Source organism: Grampus griseus (genome assembly GCF_964374135.1).
Source record: "Grampus griseus genome assembly, chromosome: 4".
Classification (NCBI taxonomy): Eukaryota; Metazoa; Chordata; class Mammalia; order Artiodactyla; family Delphinidae; genus Grampus; species Grampus griseus.
Genome location: NC_138997.1, coordinates 80,115,579 through 80,134,313, shown reverse-complemented (window position 1 = coordinate 80,134,313; position 18,735 = coordinate 80,115,579). Strand labels below are relative to the sequence as shown.

The 18,735-nt window shown below is 41.0% G+C and overlaps 1 pseudogene across 1 annotated transcript; it reads left to right on the top strand.

Annotated features, from left to right (window-relative positions):
* The first annotated feature begins 1,368 nt into the window (after positions 1-1,368).
* LOC309821786 (nucleosome assembly protein 1-like 1) lies at positions 1,369-16,796 on the top strand (annotated as a pseudogene). Its single transcript has 2 exons — positions 1,369-1,550; positions 15,920-16,796. The product of its transcript is annotated as a nucleosome assembly protein 1-like 1 (transcript).
* Positions 16,797-18,735: the final 1,939 nt, after the last annotated feature.

Here is an 18,735-nt window from a genome sequence, read left to right as displayed (position 1 = left end):
TTTACAATAGAATAAAGAAATCATGAAATACTTAGGGATACATTTAACAAAATATGTGCAAGATCTGTACACTGAAAGTTATAAAATTGTTCTAAGAGAAGTTGAAGAAATTGAAGATTATCTAAGTAAATAGAGAGATATACTGTGTTTATGAATTAGCAACATTGTTTAGATTTAATTCTCTCTAAATTGATCTATAGATTCAGTGTTATACCAAACAAAATCTCAGCAGACTTTTTGTAGCAACTGACAAGCAAGTTCTAAAATTTGTATAGAAATGCAAAGGATCCAGAATAGCCAAAACCATCTTGGAAGAGAAAACCAAATTTGGAAGGACTCATGAGACCTGATTTTGAAATTTACTATAAAGCTACTGTAATCAAGAGAGCGTGATATTGCCATAAGGATAGATGTACAGATCAATAGAACAGATTCAACAGTTCAGGAATAGACCACCATGTATATGGTCAGTATTCCACGGTAATCCAATAGAAAACGACAGTCTTTTCAACAACTGGTGCTGGAACTGTTGGCTATCCATAAGCAAAAAATAAAGCTTCATCCTTACCTCATATCATAAAAAAAAAAAAAATTAACTTGAAATGGAGCATAGACCTAAACCTAAGTTTTTCCAAAAGAAAAGTTGGCTTGGGAAAAGATTTCTTACATAGGACATAAAAAGCACAACCTATAAAAGAAAAAAAAAACTATAAAATTGAACTTAATAAAAATTAAAAAGATTGCTCTTTGAAAAACACTGTTAAGAAAATGAAAGACAAGCCACACTGAGAGAAAATATTTGGAAAACATTTATTCAAGAGAGAACTTGTATTTAGAATATATATTTTTTAAAAATCCTTTTTTAAAAAATCTGGTTCAGAAGCAGAGAATAGAATGAAATAGAGTATTCAAAGAGCTCAGAATTTTCCAGAATCAATGGATGACAGTGAACAAAGACATTTTAACATGTCTTACAAGACCTCAAATGATAACCTCTCTTAAGTTTTTAATTTTTTTTCTGTTGTCACTCCTCCAATTTTATACTTCATTCATTGACTAGGATAAACAATAGAAGAGGAGGAGCAACTTGCTTGTGTAAGTAGCAGGATATCATTAGTGTAATTAGTTTCAAATCAGTACGTGCTGAACCCTGAACCCTGAACCCTGAACTTTGTGCATGCTGTTGTCTCTGCCTAAAATATAACCTTTTATTGATGCTCCACTACACTGGACACATTTTTTTCCCAGTATTTTAATTGAATACTGGAGCTTCCATTTAGTGGTTAAGAGACAGTTTATTTTCTTCCAAGAGTTTCTTTACTCATGATACATCCAATTTCCCCAGAGGTTTACTCAGGCCTAAGAACAATGGCCTCAAAGAAACCAGAGAGCCTGTTCCATTTGCTCTTTATGGGTTGCTTGGTCAGCCATGGAGGGATCCTGACCACTGAATTTCCAATGAAACCTGCGGGGCTAAAGCTCAAATACCCACTCTTGAAGCTAAGGGTCTGCTACCACTGCCATAACTACCTCTGTAACCTCTACCGTGGGTAAGCAGGAAGACACTGGAGGCTCAGCATAGTGTTTATCTGGACCTGTGCCCAAGGACGTGTCACCCTTAGTTCTCCTCCCACAACCTCAATAGCTGTTCCCCACAACCTCCGTGTGCATTTCCTGTATGACTCTGTATGTATGAGGGTTGGCAACAAAATGAGATGTCTCTTTCACTCATAATCGTTGGCCCAAATCGCCACAGACTCTGATTCCCAACACTTGGTTCCTTACACACAACTGAGCACAGAGCTAGTCCCCCTTCCATGGCATGTCCCCAGAGCTAAGATTGAGGTCACCAAGTTCTGATAACTCTATTCCCTTTTTTTTCCTTCTTCTAATTTGTACTCTATTTTTCAATCCCTTCTGCAATCACCCTGGCTTAGATCCTAAACATATCTTTTCCAGAACATCACAACAGTCTCCTAATTAGTCTCCCTGCCTTCACTCATCATTCATACTGGCTCTGCTTACCTCCTTGCCACTGCCATACACTTACTCTCTTGAATTCCTTTCACGCTGTCACCAGAGAGATCTTTCTTTTTTAAAAAAATATATTTATTTATTTAGGCTATGCTGGCTCTTAGGTGTGACATGAGGGATCTTTTTTTAGTTGCGGCATGTGAACTTCTTAGTTGTGGCATGCATGCGGGATGGAATCTGGGCCCCCTGCATTGGGAGTGCAGAGTCTTACCCACTGGACCACCAGGGAAGTCCCCCAGACAGATCTTTCTAAATTTCCAAACTGATTATGTTCTTTTCCTGATTAAAGTCACATCATGGTGGGACTCCCCTGGTCAGGGAACTAGATCCCACTTGCATGCTGCAACTAAGAGTTTGCATGCCACAACTAAGGAGCTCGTGTGCTGCAACTAAGGAGGCCCGCCTGCCGCAACTAACACCAGCACAACCAAATAAATTTTTTTTTAAATAAATAAATAAATAAAGTCATATCATGGTAAGTCAGAAAGAGCCAGCAAACCCTGGTTCCATAGCTTGCTAGCTACTTAGCAATTCTGTCTTTTAATTTCCTCCCCTACAAAAGAGAGAAAAATAATAGTATCTATCTCATAAGATTATTTTGAAGATTAAATTATATAATGTGTGCAAAATTCCTAGCACAATGCCTGGCATTAGTAAATACTCAAATGGTGAGCATCTCCATTTCCCCTCTCTTCTTCCTAATCACCTATGATTAAATCTAAGTGTTTCATGACATGACGATGTCTGCAACATCCCTAGCTCTAAAACGGAGCTGGTTCACTCACACATGGTCTATCTGTGAGCATTAAGCTCCTGTCTCTGGTGTTCACTCAGAACATTCTTGTTCTTGTTGTCCAGGTTTTTTTATTCTTTGATTCTTGTTCACCAAGTTTATATCAGACTTCTGGGTCTTTTGACCTGTTTGGAGGCATTACACCACCCAGCTAGTCTCAGGCCAACTTCCTCTGACTTTAAATTTACATTCTTATGTGATTTGGGTGTAATTGAAGCTTCAGATAGAGGCATTTCCATCAGTCATTACTGTCCAGGTACAATCAAGACTGAGTTCCTCCCCCTTCTCCTGACCCCCAACCTCCATACCCCACAGAATTCCCCTTCAGTTTTGGGGACTGGACATAGAGTCCTCCAGTATCCTTCCCTGTCTCCCTAACTACTGTCCCTCCCCTATATGCCATTCATCATTTTTTGGTATCTTTGTACATTTATCCATGCTATTTTCTCCCTGATCCACCCAGCAAACTCTAATTTAAGACCTGTTTCAAGCGTTTCTTCTTTGGTAAAGCCTTGCTTGACTCTCCTCCTTTTCCTCTCCTGAAGGACAAGCATCGTGTTTGATTGTATTGGACCCAGGGTGGTGCCAGGTGTGTAGCTGGAGTTCAGTGAATATTTGTTGAAAGGCAGCCCTTGAAAGGATTGGTCATTTGGTTCCAGGTTCTGGGGGCTGCCCTTGCTGCTATCTTTTCAGATACCCATGTCTTCAGTTCTTCCTTTGATTCTATGAACAACTCTGATACAGTTCTGATAAATTCTTTTTTTATTAAGTTACCAAACTTGTGTTATGCTGTTTGCAATTATACACTCCTAATTGATGCAAGCATGCATTGCTTTCTTAATGAGAAAAAAAGTTTGTTTTCTACAATAGAAATATAAATAGACTCCAATTTCATCAATTGTTCTTTGGCAGCTGTTTTTGAGGAAAGTGAGAATCTTCACATTCACCTAGTATGGGAGAGCTGAAATTTGACAAGGGTTTTCAATAATGAAGTGAGGTCATGGGAGATAGGAGGCACAAGACCACTGGCCAGGACACTGTGCTGAAATGCACATAAGGAAGGCCACACTAGGGTCCTCTCCAGGAAGAGAGTACATCCAACTTAGGTTGATTTTTTTTTTTTTTTTCGGTACGCGGGCCTCTCACTGTTGTGGCCTCTCCCGTTGCGGAGCACAGGCTCCAGACGCGCAGGCTCAGCGGCCATGGCTCACGGGCCCAGCTGCTCCGCGGCATGTGGGATCTTCCCGGACCGGGGCATGAACCCGTGTCCCCTGCATCAGCAGGCGGACTCTCAACCACTGTGCCACCAGGGAAGCCCTTAGGTTGAATTTTTAAAAATCCTTGCAACATAATGTACATCACGATAAATATAATTAACACTGCTGTATATTATTTATGAAAGTTGTTAAGAGAGTAAATCCTAAGGGTTCTCATCAGAAGGAAAAAAATTTTTTCTTCTATTTCTTTAATTTTGTATCAATATGAGATGATGGATATTTACTAAATTAATTGTGGTAATATGTAAGTCAAATCATTGTGCTGTACACCTTAAACTTATACAATGCTGTACATCAATTATATCTCAATAAAACTGCAAGAAAAAATTAAAAATACAGTGGCGTATACATATGTGCATGCTTTTGTAACCATCAGAAATATGCATGTGTGTATCCATCAGAAATATGGTTAAAAATACTCAAAAAAAAAAAATCCTCCAATAGGCATCATTAGGCAGGTACCTCTCCCTGAACTTATTGGAGGCAGACCCATCATCTTTAAAACGGTGCTCTACACAAAACAGCTTCTCAAAATGTCATTGACAAATCAGATTTAAAAAAAATCAATTCGTGGGCTTCCCTGGTGGCACAGTGGTTAAGAATCCGCCTGTCAATGCAGGGGACACAGGTTTTATCCCTGGTCCGAGAGGATCCCACATGCCGCGGAGCAACTGAGCCCATGCACCACAACTACTGAGCCAGCGCTCTAGAGCCCGCAAGCCACAACTACTGAGCCTGCGCGCCTAGAGCCCGTGATCCGCAACAAGAGAAGCCACCGCAATGAGAAGCCCACACACCGCAACGAAGAGTAGCCCCTGCTCACTGCAACTAGAGAAAGCCCGCGCACGGCAGCAAAGACACGACACAGACAAAAATAAATAAACAAAATTTAAAAAAATTTTTTAAAGAATTTAAAAATAAAAAATCAAATCATACGCTGAAAGTGAACTTTCCTTGACTTGATTGTGAAAAGAACTTAAGATAGGAGAACAAAGGTAAAAGATAAAGAAAGTGGTGGGAGGGAGATTAGGTCATTTGGGGAAGCATACCTCCTAGATGTGCAAGACAGAGATATGCTCCTGGTTGTGCCTTCACCAATATGTGAGAAAGAATTAAATCCAATTAAGGTGTCCATTACTAAGTTGTAAACATATTAGCTTTATTGCAGTCAGGCCTAGCTGCCATCAGTGCTTGATTCAATGTCAAACACTGTTATCTCTACTCTTATAAAATATGCAACTCCATCTTTACTATAATGGGTTTAGGAAGGACAGAAAAATACCATGAGAGGTTTCTAGGTCTTTGACAGATGACTCTTCTTCCTAATTCCTACCCCAGTTTTGTGGCATTCTAGGGCAGTTGTCCACAACTGGGGGTGCCCTTCAGAATTATACCTAGAACTTTATAAAGAAAATACACGTGGTGGTCCCCACCACAGACCTACTGAATTATAATCCCCAAGGCTAAAGGTTTTTTAAAATTGTTTTTGCTCGATTGTTTTTAATGTTTTTGTGGAGATAAAATTTGCTTACAATGAAACACACAGATCTTAGTGTTCAGTTCAGTGAATTTGACAACTATATAAACCCAGTAACTACCACCCAAAACAAGATATAAGACATTTCCATCATCCTCATATTCCCTTGTGTCCAGTCCAATCTGCTCCAGCCTATCAGAGGCAACCATCCTTCTGATTTCTATCACTATAACTTAGTTTGGGGATGCTAGGATTTTAAAAAATACAGGTAAGTGGGGTGAAGTATAGCTACATGAACCAACTTGAATAAATCTCAAAAACGTAATAAAAAGCAAAAAAACAAGTTGTAGAAAAATACAAGAAAATGATTTTATTTATATAAATCATTTACAACTTAAAGCAATGACAATTATTCTTTAGAGACATATACACGTTATAAAAATATAAAGATGTACATGGCAATGATAATCATTTCAGAACAGAGGCTGCCTTTTGTAGAGTGAGAGGGACTAAGAATAGGGAAGAGCACTCAGGGGGTTTTACTTTTTATTTTTAAATATTTATTTATTTATTTAGGCTGTGCTGGGTCTTAGTTGTGGCATGTGGGATCTTTTACTTGTGACATGCAGACTCTTAGTTGCAGCATGTGGGATCTAATTCCCTGACCCGGGATCGAACCTGGGCCCCCTGCATTAGGGAGCACAGAGTCTTACCCACTGGACCACCAGGGAAGTCCCGAGAGGGTTTTAATATTTTATTTCTTAAGCTGAGTAGGAGGTACACAGGTGTTCTTTATATTTGTACTTTATGTTTGTAATATTTCATAATCAAATAAAACTTCACAGCGGATTTTGATGCTCATGCTCTTATAATCTCTACACACCAAGAAATACTCAAATTTTTTATAAATATATAAGTAAAAATTTCAAAAACCAAAATTAATTGTGCCGTCATCTGTTCAAGGAGCACTTTTTTCTTCTTTTTTTTGCAACAAACTAAGGTTCTATTGCAGGGCGACAAGCAAGGGGAGTGGGAGACAGCCTCAGATCAAACTCCAGCTTGTCTCTGAGTTAGGGGTTTCTTTTTTTAATATATAAATTTATTTATTTATTTTTGGCTGCGTTGGGTCTTTGTTGCTGCGTGCAGGTTTCCTCTGGTTGCATCGAGAGGGGGCTACTCTTTGTTGCAATGCGTGGCCTTCTCTTGCTGCGGAGCACAGGCTCTAGGCGTGCGGGCTTCAGTAGTTGTGGCACGTGGGCTTCAGTAATTGTGGCTCGCGGGCTCTAGAGCGCAGACTCAGTCATTGTGGCGCACGGGCTTAGTTGCTCTGCGGCACGTGGTATCTTCCTGGACCAGGGCTCGAACCTGTGTCCCCTGCATTGGCAGGCCGATTCTTAACCACTGCGCCACCAGGGAAGTCCTAGGGGTTTCTTAAAGGGGAAGAACAAAGAAGCTGGGGTTAATCATCATCTTGTGACATTTCTTTTTGCGGTACGCGGGGCTTTCGCTGTTGTGGTCTCTCCCGTTGCGGAGCACAGGCTCCGGACGCGCAGGCTCAGCGGCCATGACTCACGGGCCCAGCTGCTCCGCGGTATGTGGGATCTTCCCGGACCGGGGCACGAACCCGTGTCCCCTGCATCGGCAGGCGGACTCTCAACCACTGCGCCACCAGGGAAGCCCTCTGTGACATTTCTTAATCGTAGTCTCAGGAGTCAAGATGTTTCTGGTTTACAATTCTCTCACCAGGTAGTTCATGGCTCAGGAGTCAGGTAGTTCATCTTGCCCTGGAGAAACAAGGAGCATTTTAAAATTCTATTTTGGTCCTTACCCTATGTTCTACTGTAATCCATTAAGCACATATACTCCATGAGAGCACAGATAGTGTTCTATTTAATCTTTTAGTCCTCTGAGTACCTAATGTTATATGCATGGCACTCACAGACAAAAAACAATTAAAAAACAATAGAAGATTCTGAACCTACCAATTGACCCACATTTTAACATTTCACATTTGCAGGTTTTCTATCATCCCGCAATATTTTAAGGTCTCTTGACATCTACAAACATCAATTTCACATCCACCTCCTTTTTAAGGTTTTTGGGTCCAAAAGGAAAAGAACAGGCCCAAGGACCTAGTTATACCCATCTCATACCAGTCTTGTTATGTCACCACTATAACATTTAACATACTAGAGAAGGAGAAAGACAGCTGATACAAAGAAAGAAGATAAAAGATTTTTGTTTAGGATATACAGATTTATGGATAAACAGGAAAGCTTACGCATGAGTTGAGTTTCAAAGTTCTCTCCATGTCCTTTGTACATACCGCCTTATGGTATTTTTTGCACCATATTGCACCTACTTACAAGTTGCCCCTAATTAGACCATGAATGCCTAAGTGGTAGAGCCAGAATCATCTGCATTTTTGTTCTTCTGAATCTAGTAGATAGCATTGCTCAATAAACATTTATTGGAATAAGGACAGGAAAAGTGACGGAGAGGAAGAGAAAAGTAGATGTGTCTGGCACATGGCAGGGAAGAATGGAAACAAATATGCAGAAAGAAGATGAAAGGAAGGTAAGTAAAAGTATTGATTAGGATTAGGTTCAGCTGTGACTGACAGAAACTCCAAATAAACAATGGCTTACAGAAAAGAGAAGTTCATTTTTCTCTTATGTAAAAAAAAGTCTGGAGATGAGTATTCCAAGGCTGGTAAAGGCTTCACAAATTCTTCTTATCTTGCTACTTACTCAGACTTAAGATGTGTTTTTTGCCTCATCATCCAAGATGGCTGCTTAACTTCCAGTCATTATGTCCTCATTCCAGCCAACAGAAAGAATAAAGGAGAGAAGTGCTTACCCTCTCCCTTCAAAGACACTTTCTGGATGCTGCACACTTAACTTCTGGGCTTACTTCTCATTGCCCAGAGTTTAGCCATGACCACACCTAGTTACATGGGGATTTGGAAAATGTAGTCTTTATTCTAGGTGGCCTCATCCAGGAGGCAACAAGGGTATAAATATTTTTATACATTACTATGTTTATTATACAAATATTATGTATATTATATATATTTAATATTAATTGAATACCAGGAAAATGTACTGTAAAAATGTTTTTCTTTAAAACAAATTCAAGCTTATTCATTTTTTTCTTTGTAAAAGTCTTTTTTTTAAATGAATTTATTTGTTTATTTATTTATTTTTGGCTGTATTGGGGCTTCACTGCTGCGCGCGGGCTTTCTTTAGTTGCGGTGAGCGGGGGCTACTCTTCCTTGCAGTGCGCAGGCTTCTCATTGCGGTGGCTTCTCTTGTTGCGGAGCACAGGCTCTAGGCGTGCAGGCTTCAATAGTGTGGCACGCGAGCTCAGTAGCTGTGGCTTAGTTGTTCTGCAGCATGTGGAATCTTCCAGGACCAGGGCTCGAACCCGTGTCCCCTGCATTAGCAAGCAGATTCTGAACCACTGCGCCACCAGGGAAGTCCTAAAAGTCTTTCTTGTTATCTACTATGAATGTAAATAACATAGTAGAGCTTTTAAATGCATGGACCCCAGAGGAGAATGTCTATATTTAAATCATGGCTCCATAGTTTACTTCCTGTGGCTCTGTAACTTTGGATAAGTCACTTATCCTCTCCAGTTGAAATTTCTTCATCTGTAAAATGAAGATAGTAATAGTACCTACCTTACAGGGTTGCGGCAAAGATGAAATGTATTAATACACATACTATATACAACAATAAGTGTGCGATAATTCTTAACTATTACTATTTATGGTTGAAACTTTAGAAGATTCAAACAATTAGAAAGAGTAGGAAAAGTAATCTATAGTCCCACTTCCCCCCAAAAAACAATAATAAAATGTTTATGTATTTACTTAAATCTAATTGCTACGGATATTTTTATACTGTTGAAATACTTGTGTATATGATTCGTACCCTGCTTTAGTCCAGATCAACTTCTCTCCCTTCTCCATTCTGCTTTTTGTCCCCAGAAGCTGACCAGTAAGGACTCCATCAATAAGTTCTATTGCGTTCTTCTGTATGGATTAACCCAATACCACATAAGAGTATTTATTTTCCCCTCCCTCTTTGAGGGATTGCTGTGGGTTGGCTGTGTTCCTTTATGGAAGGTTCCATCTCCTATCAGAGGCTGTCTCTCTCATACCTACCCTTTCTGGGATCTTCCCTTCTGGCCTAGGATTGGTAACAGCTGTTGACAGACCCAAAGCTCTGCAATAATCCTTATTGGTTTCCCTAAACCTTTTGTAAATAATCCCTTTGTTAAATCCCCTCAAAATATGCAGTTTCGGTGTACCAGGTCCTTTCTTCCAGGACTTTGACTGACATACATAGGAGAACAAGAATTTTTTTCAGAGAGGTTATTTTAGTAGCTGTATAATATTCTATAGTGCCAATGTACCTTAACAATAATAACAATTACTTAATGTACCTGTCAAGTACTTTACAGACACCAATTTTATTTACTCCTCACCAACCCCAGGGATTGGTATTTTACAGATGAGGAAACTGAGCCTCAGGGAAGTCTGAAAATTTACTTGCCTTTGGTTTCAGAGCTGATAAGCAACAAGGTTAGCCCTACTTCTATTCTTCCCATTAAACCCAGTGGTTCCAAAACCTGGCTAATCATCAGAGGAAACTAAGGAATTTTTTTTCCCTGTGTCCACTCAAAGAGAGCTTAATTTTGTAGGTCCAGTGAAACCCAGAAATCTCTATTTTTATGAAAGTTGCTCAGGGGAGTCTGACGATCAGCTAGATTCGCGAAGAAATTACCTCATTTTAGTATGCATATGTTTCCTTTTGTTGGATATTCAGATCATCTGTATATTTTTATAAATAAGACTGCAATAAAGATGGTTATATATAAAGCTTTGCCTTATTTAGTACTGTTCACGTAGAATGAGTCTCAGAGAGTGATGAGTGAATTAATGAGATAAATATTTTTGATTCTTTTTTTTTTTTTTTGCGGTACGCGGGCCTCTCACTGTTGTGGCCTCTCCCATTGCGGAGCACAGGCTCCGGACGCGCAGTCTCAGCGGCCATGGCTCACGGGCCCAGCCGATCCACGGCATGTGGGATCTTCCCGGACCGGGGCACGAACCTGTATCCCCTGCATCAGCAGGCGGACTCTCAACCACTGCGCCACCAGGGAAGCCCTAATTTTCTTATCTTTTTTACTCCACCCTCATTTTTAATGTCCAAAAGCACCTAATGTTCTCTAATGTTTCTCCCTCCTCCCTTTCATTTCCCTCCCTCTCCCCCTTTCTTTCCTTCCTTCCTGAGAGAATTTCAGTCCTATTTAAGGGATATAAAATCTTATCTCCTTGAGAATGTTAATTTAATGTTAATCTACCGTCTGCATTATCTGTTTCCTCTGAGTTCTTCTTTTCCCCCTCCAGTTTATTTGTTTTGATCTCTGTCTTTACTGTTGGAAACTTTCCTCAAAGATCTGGTGATCCTTGAATGTTTGTTCAGATTTTCAAATGAATCGCTGCAAAGTTGATTGGAAGCTCTGTGTGAGTGGGCAGTTCTTGTCAGCTTGTGGGCTTATTTTTAGATTAAAGAGGTAGTCAGCCAGCTTGTGGGTGTGGGTGTGAATGTGGTCCCCCAAATGTCAGTACGTGTAGGTATTTTCTCTGTAGCAATTTAGTTTATCAAGAGAAAGAGCCTGTAATCTGCGGGGAAGGATAAGCCTGGCCATTGGCACTGTAGCACAGGGTGAGGTAAGGGGACTGAGGAACCTCAGTTCAGTAGGCAGACTTTCATTTTCCTTAAATCCTCACTCCTGCCCTCTTCCTGCCTGTTGCTCCCCAGGAAGCCTCCCCCCAGATAAAGTACTGTGGGAGTGGGGGAGGGATGGTTGGCTGACTGATGGGAGTGGGGCTTGGAGTGCTAACTGCTTTTTTAGTCTTTTCAGACCCCACTCATCGCTTTCAATGCCCTATTCCTACCACTGCCTTCCAGGGTACTGCAGGCTTCAATCCTTCCCTAGGTAGTCTTGCTTCTTGAGGGTATTCTCCAAGAAAGTTCTGCTAACCATTCCCCCACCTGCTTTTTGTCTTCATATGTTGGGGTCTGGGGGTACGAATATTTCCTAGTTTTATTGAAGATGGGGTTTGTGTTTCTGTTTCTCGTTCTCACTTTTTTGGGGGGTGCTGCACCGTGCGGATCTTAGTTCCCCGACCAGGGATTGAACCCCGGGCCCTTGGCAGTGAAAGTGCGGAGTCCTAACCACTGGACCGCCAGAGAATTCCCTGGAGGAGATTTTCAAAAGAAGAGGTTAGAAATTTCAGTGATCAGCCATCTTAATCCTGGGAATTGTGGAGGTGACTTCCAAGCATTTGCTTTGATCATGACAATCCAGACTTTATTGAAAATAAAAAAACCAAAAATCAAAACCAGCAGTTTTCTGAAAGCAGTTCTTTCTGCATGTACTTGTTCAATGGCAGTGCCAAGCAATGATATGCCTAGCTATGCCGAAGAAGCCTGAGACCAAAGAGAAAATTAGCAATACTGATCCTATCTTTAAAATTTTGATATTCTGTTTTTTTGAGGCTTTCTGCACCAATTTTTATTTTTAAAAATATTGTATTAAATATTATTTATCTTGATTACTGAGCTTTTGGGGCACCCCTTAAATTTTACCCCCTAGTTGAGTGACTTACTTGCTCTACCTTAATCCTGGCCCTAGAGGGGTATCGCATTCTTCATTAGCTACCCTCACCCCCCGCCCCCCCCGCCCCCCCCCCCCCCCCGTAAACCACTACAAATAAACATACAATCTAAGTAAAAGTAGCCTACTTATTGTGCAAACTTACAGCTTCAGGACAAATTTCACAGTCACCCTTCCAATCAGTTTGCCTTTTTAAAGAGTGTGTTATAGGTATTTCTGAGCCCTCTCTTCTGTTCATAGCAAGAGTTGGTCTCTTTCTAGGAAATACTGTATAGGATTGGGTCAAAGCGACTTCCTCCCAGTATATTTGAGATGCCAGAGCTCTATTGATGCATGTTGCAAAAAGGACAGGTGTGGCACTGCCATAATAATGAGTTCCGCAGCTTTTCTTACTAAGATGATGTGACATCAATGGAATCAGAAGCATTTCCCCTAAGTTCTTCTGGTGTTGATTTTTCTCCTACAAACCTTGAGATAAAGTAAAAGAAGTAAAAATTCTTCAAGTATTTCTACACTCACTTATACACACGGGCGGTGTCAGGAAAGGATCCTCCCTTGCTAATTGCAGGATTTTTGGTTGACTAAGTGGGAAATGGAGGAGGCAGGTGTTTGAGCTTCTATGGGGATTATGATACAGTGAGAGTGAATTTTTTTATTCTTTTCAGTTCTTGTTTTACCTAACTGTAGTGATGCAGAGGAGTCTTTTAGACCACTGTGCATTGTCACAGTGAAGATCAGTCATGTTGAAGGCATTCTCAGTCCTTGTGTGTTTATAGGAAATCTTAACTATTTTGAGATGCTCTGTCTATAAGCCATAGAGGCACCATGGCTACATAAAGACACAGTGGTTACCTCACCTTACTTGCCATACCACACCCTTGAGGAAGATCTAGAGGAGTGCTACTCAAAGTCTCAGAGTGTGCACCGTGGACTAGACTTAGTTCCTGAACTAGTATTACCTGTCTGTGTCCAGATAATCATGGAAATTGAGAACAATCATTTAGAAACTTTTATAGCAATTTGACAGAATAATTTATGTTTGTTACATTTAATAATAAAAATGTCAGCTTGCATTTTTGAGGTCTTTCTTCTTTTTAAAGTCACTTTCTAGTAATTAATTTTTATTGTATTTTACAAAAGTATTTGCTGGCGATGGATTGGAAAGAAAAAACTTGGCTTTCATCACAGGTAAACAGAAAAATCTGGATCTGGAGAGCATTTTTTTTTTTTTTTTTGGCCACACTGCGTGGCTTGCAGGATCTTATTTCCCTGACCAGAGATTGAACCCGGGCCACTACAGTGAAAGCGCCAAGTCCTAACCACTGGACCCCCAGGGAATTCCCTGGAGAGCATTCTTGGTATTTAAGAAAGTGTTAAAGTTTTCATGATATTGGACTTGGCAATGAGTGGTCTCTTGGATATGACATCAAAAGCAAAGGCAACAAAGGCAAAAATAGAAAAATGGGACTACTTCAAACTAAAACTTTTGTGCATTAAAGAGCACAGTCAATGGAGTAAAAAGATAACCTTCTAAATGGAGATAATATTTGTAACTCATATATCTGACAAGGGGTTAATATCCAGAATATATTTAAAAACTCCTACAACTTAACAATAAAAAATCAAATAACTTGATTAAAAAATGAGCAGAGGGGGCTTCCCTGGTGGCGCAGTGGTTGAGAGTCCGCCTGCCGATGCAGGGGACACAGGTTCGTGCCCTGGTCAGGGAAGATCCCACATGCCGTGGAGCGGCTGGGCCCGTGAGCCATGGCCGCTGAGCCTGCGCGTCCGGAGCCTGTGCTCCGCAACAGGAGAGGCCACAACAGTGAGAGGCTCCAGTACCGAAAAAAAAAAAAAAAAAGCAGAGGATTTGAATAGACATTTCTCCAAAGGTGATATACAAATAAGTGACACACATATGAAAAGATTCTCAACATCTCTAGTAATCAGGAAAGTACATATCAAAAGCACAATGAGATATCACCTCACACCCATTAGGATGGCCACTATCAGAGAAACAGAAAATAGGAATTCCAAATCAGTGGCACTATTGTTCATTTTCAACGGCAATGTATGATGGTTCCAATTTCTCTGCATCTTTGCCAACACGTATTATTGTCCATCTTTTTAATTATAGCCATTTCAGTGGGTGTGAAGATTACTGATTTTTAAGCTAATCAGAATAATATGTGCAAATATGACCAACTCACTCCCATTCAATGGTCCTAATTTGTTTTTCAGAATAAATTCCAGAAGTGTAATATAACATAAGAAGCCTTCCATGTTGCTATCCCTACCTCCCTATCTCTAGTCTCACCATCTGCCACTTCCCTTTCCTGCACTTTATACTCTAGGGATACGAATTGTGTGAAGTTTTCTGCATGCGCTTTGCTACCTCTAACCTCTGAAACTTTGTTTCTGCTTTTCTGTCTGCCTAGATTTTCCCACCTTTTTGCCTAATTTTTACTCACGCTTTAATACTACCCAGGCAATCATTTCTCATGGAGCTCTTCTCTAAATCCCCAGGTGTTATTATCATTTTTTTCTACTAGGTATTAGCTTATGGATGTAACAACCCTATGAGGCAGGAACTCTTATCCTAATTTTATGCATAAGGAAAATGACCCTTAGAGACAGTGAGAGATAGAGATATTAGTAACTTGCCAAAAAGTCACACCGTAAGGGAGTGAAGATTGAATTAAATGCCATTCCTCTGTGCTCTCATAGCAGCCTCTGCACACATGGGTTCGTTTGTTTGTTATTTTATTTTTAATCTTTTGGCTGTGTTGGGTGTTCGTTGCTGCGCACGGGCTTTCTCTAGTTGCGGCAAGCGGGGGCTGCTCTTCGTTGCGGTGCGTGGGCTTCTCATTGCGGTGGCTTCTCTTGTTGCGGAGCACGGGCTCTAGGCGTGCAGGCTTCAGTAGTTGTGGTACACGGGCTTAGTTGCTCCGCGGCATGTGGGATCTTCCCGGACCAGGGTTTGAACCCATGTCCCCTGCATTGGCAGGCGGATTCTTGACCACTGCACCACCAGGGAAGTCCCACACATGGGTTCTTTATCTCATTACATATTTATTATCTCCTTATATCTCCCAATTCAATCATGCACTCATTTACCTATTCATTCTCCAAGTATTTATTTATAGTTTACCATATGTCAGGCACCGTGGCAGGTGCTAAGGACACGACGTTGACAAGACAGATCCTATATGGGACCTCATTGAACTTAAGAGTCTATAGGGGTGTACAGATGATGCAACTAATGGATATTTGCTATGGTAGCAAGTAGCAGAGGGACCTAATCAGTAGTTAAAGAAGCCTGGAAAAAATGATCTTGAAGCTGATAAGGATAAGGATGACTGGGGAACATCTTTAAGGATGACTGAGGATTAGTGAGGTAAACATCTTAAGATGTTTGGCTTGAGGGTGACATGTAGCATGTCATATTATATAAGTTATCTCTTTTTTAAGCCCCAACGTCTAGTGGCTTAAGAAACAAATATTTGCTTTTTTAGCATCATCTGCTCATGGTGCCACCTTCTGCTCCCACCCCTGCCCCCCACCCTGGCTGCCACCCTGATTCACTACCTGTGCAGCTCCGGCCACCTGGCTCCCTGTGCTAGCCACCGATATTTGGAGTTCTTACAGTAACACAGACATTGACAAGAAAGAGCAGTCTGAACTTGATCAAGGTTTGGTTGATGTTGAAGAAGTAGAAGAAGAAGAAACTGGTGAAGAATCAAAAATCAAAGCAGGTCAGCTGACTGTTCAGATGTTGCAAAATCCTCAGATTCTTGCAGCCCTTCAAGAAAGATCTGATGGTCTGGTAGAAACACCAACAGGATACATTGAAAGCTTGCCTAGGGTAGTTAAAAGACAAGTGAACGCTCTGAAAATCCTTCAAGTTAAATGTGCATAGATAGAAGCCAAATTCTATGAGGAAGTTCATGACCTTGAAGGAAAATATACTGTTCTCTATCAGCCTCTATTTGATAAGTGATTTGAGATCACTTATGAACCTGCATAAGAAGAATGTGAATGGAAACCAGATGAGGAAAATGAAATTTTGGAAGAACTGAAAGAAAAGGCCAAGATTGAAGATGAGAAAAAAGATAAAGAAAAAGCAGACCCCAAGGGAATTCCTGAATTTTGGTTGACCATTTTTAAGAATGTTGACTTGCTCAGTGATATGTTTCAGGAACATGATAAACATATTCTAAAGCACTTGAAAGATATGAAAGTGAAGTCCTTAGATGCAGACCGGCCTATGAGTTTTGTCTTAGAGTTTCACTTTGAACCCAGTGAATATTTTACAAGTGAACTGTTGACAAAGACACATAGTATAAGTCAGAACCAGATGATTCTGTTCCTTTTTCTTTTGAAGGACCAGAAATTAAGGCTTGTACAAGGTCCACATAGATTGGAAAAAAGGAAAGAATTGTCACTTTGAAAATCATTAAGAAGCAGAAACAAGGGACTTGGGGCAGTTTGTACTGTGACCAAAACAGTTTCTAATACTCTTTAATATTTTTGCACCTCCTGAAGGTCCTGAGAGTGGAGATCTGGTTGCTGCTGCTGAAGCTATCCTTGCTGCAGACCTTGGAAGTCATCACTTTTTACATGAATGTATAATCCCAAGATCAGTGTATACTTTACTGGAGAAGTTACTAAAGAAGATGATGATGATTATGATGAAGAAGGTTAAGAAGAGGATGAGAAAGGGGAAGAAGAAGGAGATGAGGAAAATGATCCAGACTATGACTCAAAGAAGGATCAAAACCCAACAGAGAGAAAGCAGCCGTGAAGCAGGATGTATGTGGCCTTGAGGGTAACTTGCACTGATCTAACTTCAGCTTCCTTGGAAAGGAGGAATTTACATAACTTGAAAAGCCTATTTCAAGTTTTTTGTTGTTGTTTGTTTGCTTGTTTTTGTAGCTTAAAATAAAAATATCAAATTAAAAAAAATGATCTCACAGTTTCTGTGGACAGGAATTTTTTTTTCTTTTTCTTTACTTTCTTTTTTTTTTTTTTAATTTTTGGCCGCACCGTGCAGCATGCAGGATCTTAGTTCCCTGACCAGGGAAGAGTGGAAGTGCAGAGTCTTAACCACTGGACCAACAGGAAAGGCCCTGTAGTCAGGAATTTGGAAGTGACTTAATTGGGTAGTTGTGGCTCAGGGTCTCTCATGAGGTTACCATCAAGATATTGGCTGGGGCTGCAGTCATCTGTATGCTTAATAAATCTGGCTGGAGGATCTGCTTCCAAAATGGCTCATTCTCATGGTTGTTGGCAGGAGGCCTCAGTTCCCTACTGAAACCGTGCACCTCAGATTGGGACTTGAACCCACATGCCAGGACTTCACCCCGGCCAAAACCCAAGAGGCTGGGACTCGAACATGGCCAAAACCCAAGGTCTTCTAACTGAGATCACACACCTGGTTTCAGGACTTAATGAAGCTCAGGTTCTTGATGTCTCATTGCAGAAAGAATTCAGTGAGACATAAAGTGATAGGTGAGACGTGGATTTATTTAGAGAGAAACACACTCCACAGACAGAGTGTGGGCCATCTCAGAATGCAAGAGCAGCACCAGGGTATGGGGTTGTCAGTTTTTATAGGGATGGGTAATTTCATAGGCTAATGAGTGGAAGGAGTATTCTAGCTATTCCAGGAAGAGGCTGGGATTTCCAGGAATTGGGCCATCACCCACTTTTTTTTTTTGCGGTATGCGGGCCTCTCACTGTTGTGGCCTCTCCCGTTGCGGAGCACAGGCTCCGGACGCGCAGGCTCAGTGGCCATGGCTCACGGGCCCAGCCGCTCCGCGGCATGTGGGATCCTCCCGGACCGGGGCACGAACCCGTGTTCCCTGCATCGGCAGGCGGACTCTCAACCACTGCGCCACCAGGGAAACCCCACCACCCACTTTTTGATCCTTATGGTCGGCCTTGGAACTGTCATGGCACCTGCCAGTGTGTCATTTAGCATGCTAATATAGTACAATGAGCGTATACTGAGGCTCAAGGTCTACTGGAAGTCGACTTGTCCGCCATATTGGACCCTTTTGGTTCTAATCAGTTTATGTCATGTCCTCAGGCTATGTCGTTCTTTCAAAGGTTGTGTCCTACCCACTTCCTTCCTGTTTCACTACCACATGAGTCTATCCATAGGGCTACTTGAGTATCTTTGAAATATGACAACTTCCCTAAGAGAGAGCAAGGAGGTCACAATGCCTAATGACCTAGTCTTAGAAGTCATGCAACATCACGTTACCACATTCTACTCATTAGAAGTGAGTCACTAAGTCTAGCCCATATTGAAAGGGGAGAGAATTACACTTCAACTTTTTGAAAGTAGGAGTGCCAAAGATCTTGTAGACATATTTTAAAACCATCAAACATATTCAAGGAAAAAAAAATTCAGCATGGGGCTTCCCTGGTGGTGCAGTGGTTGAGAGTCCGCCTGCCGA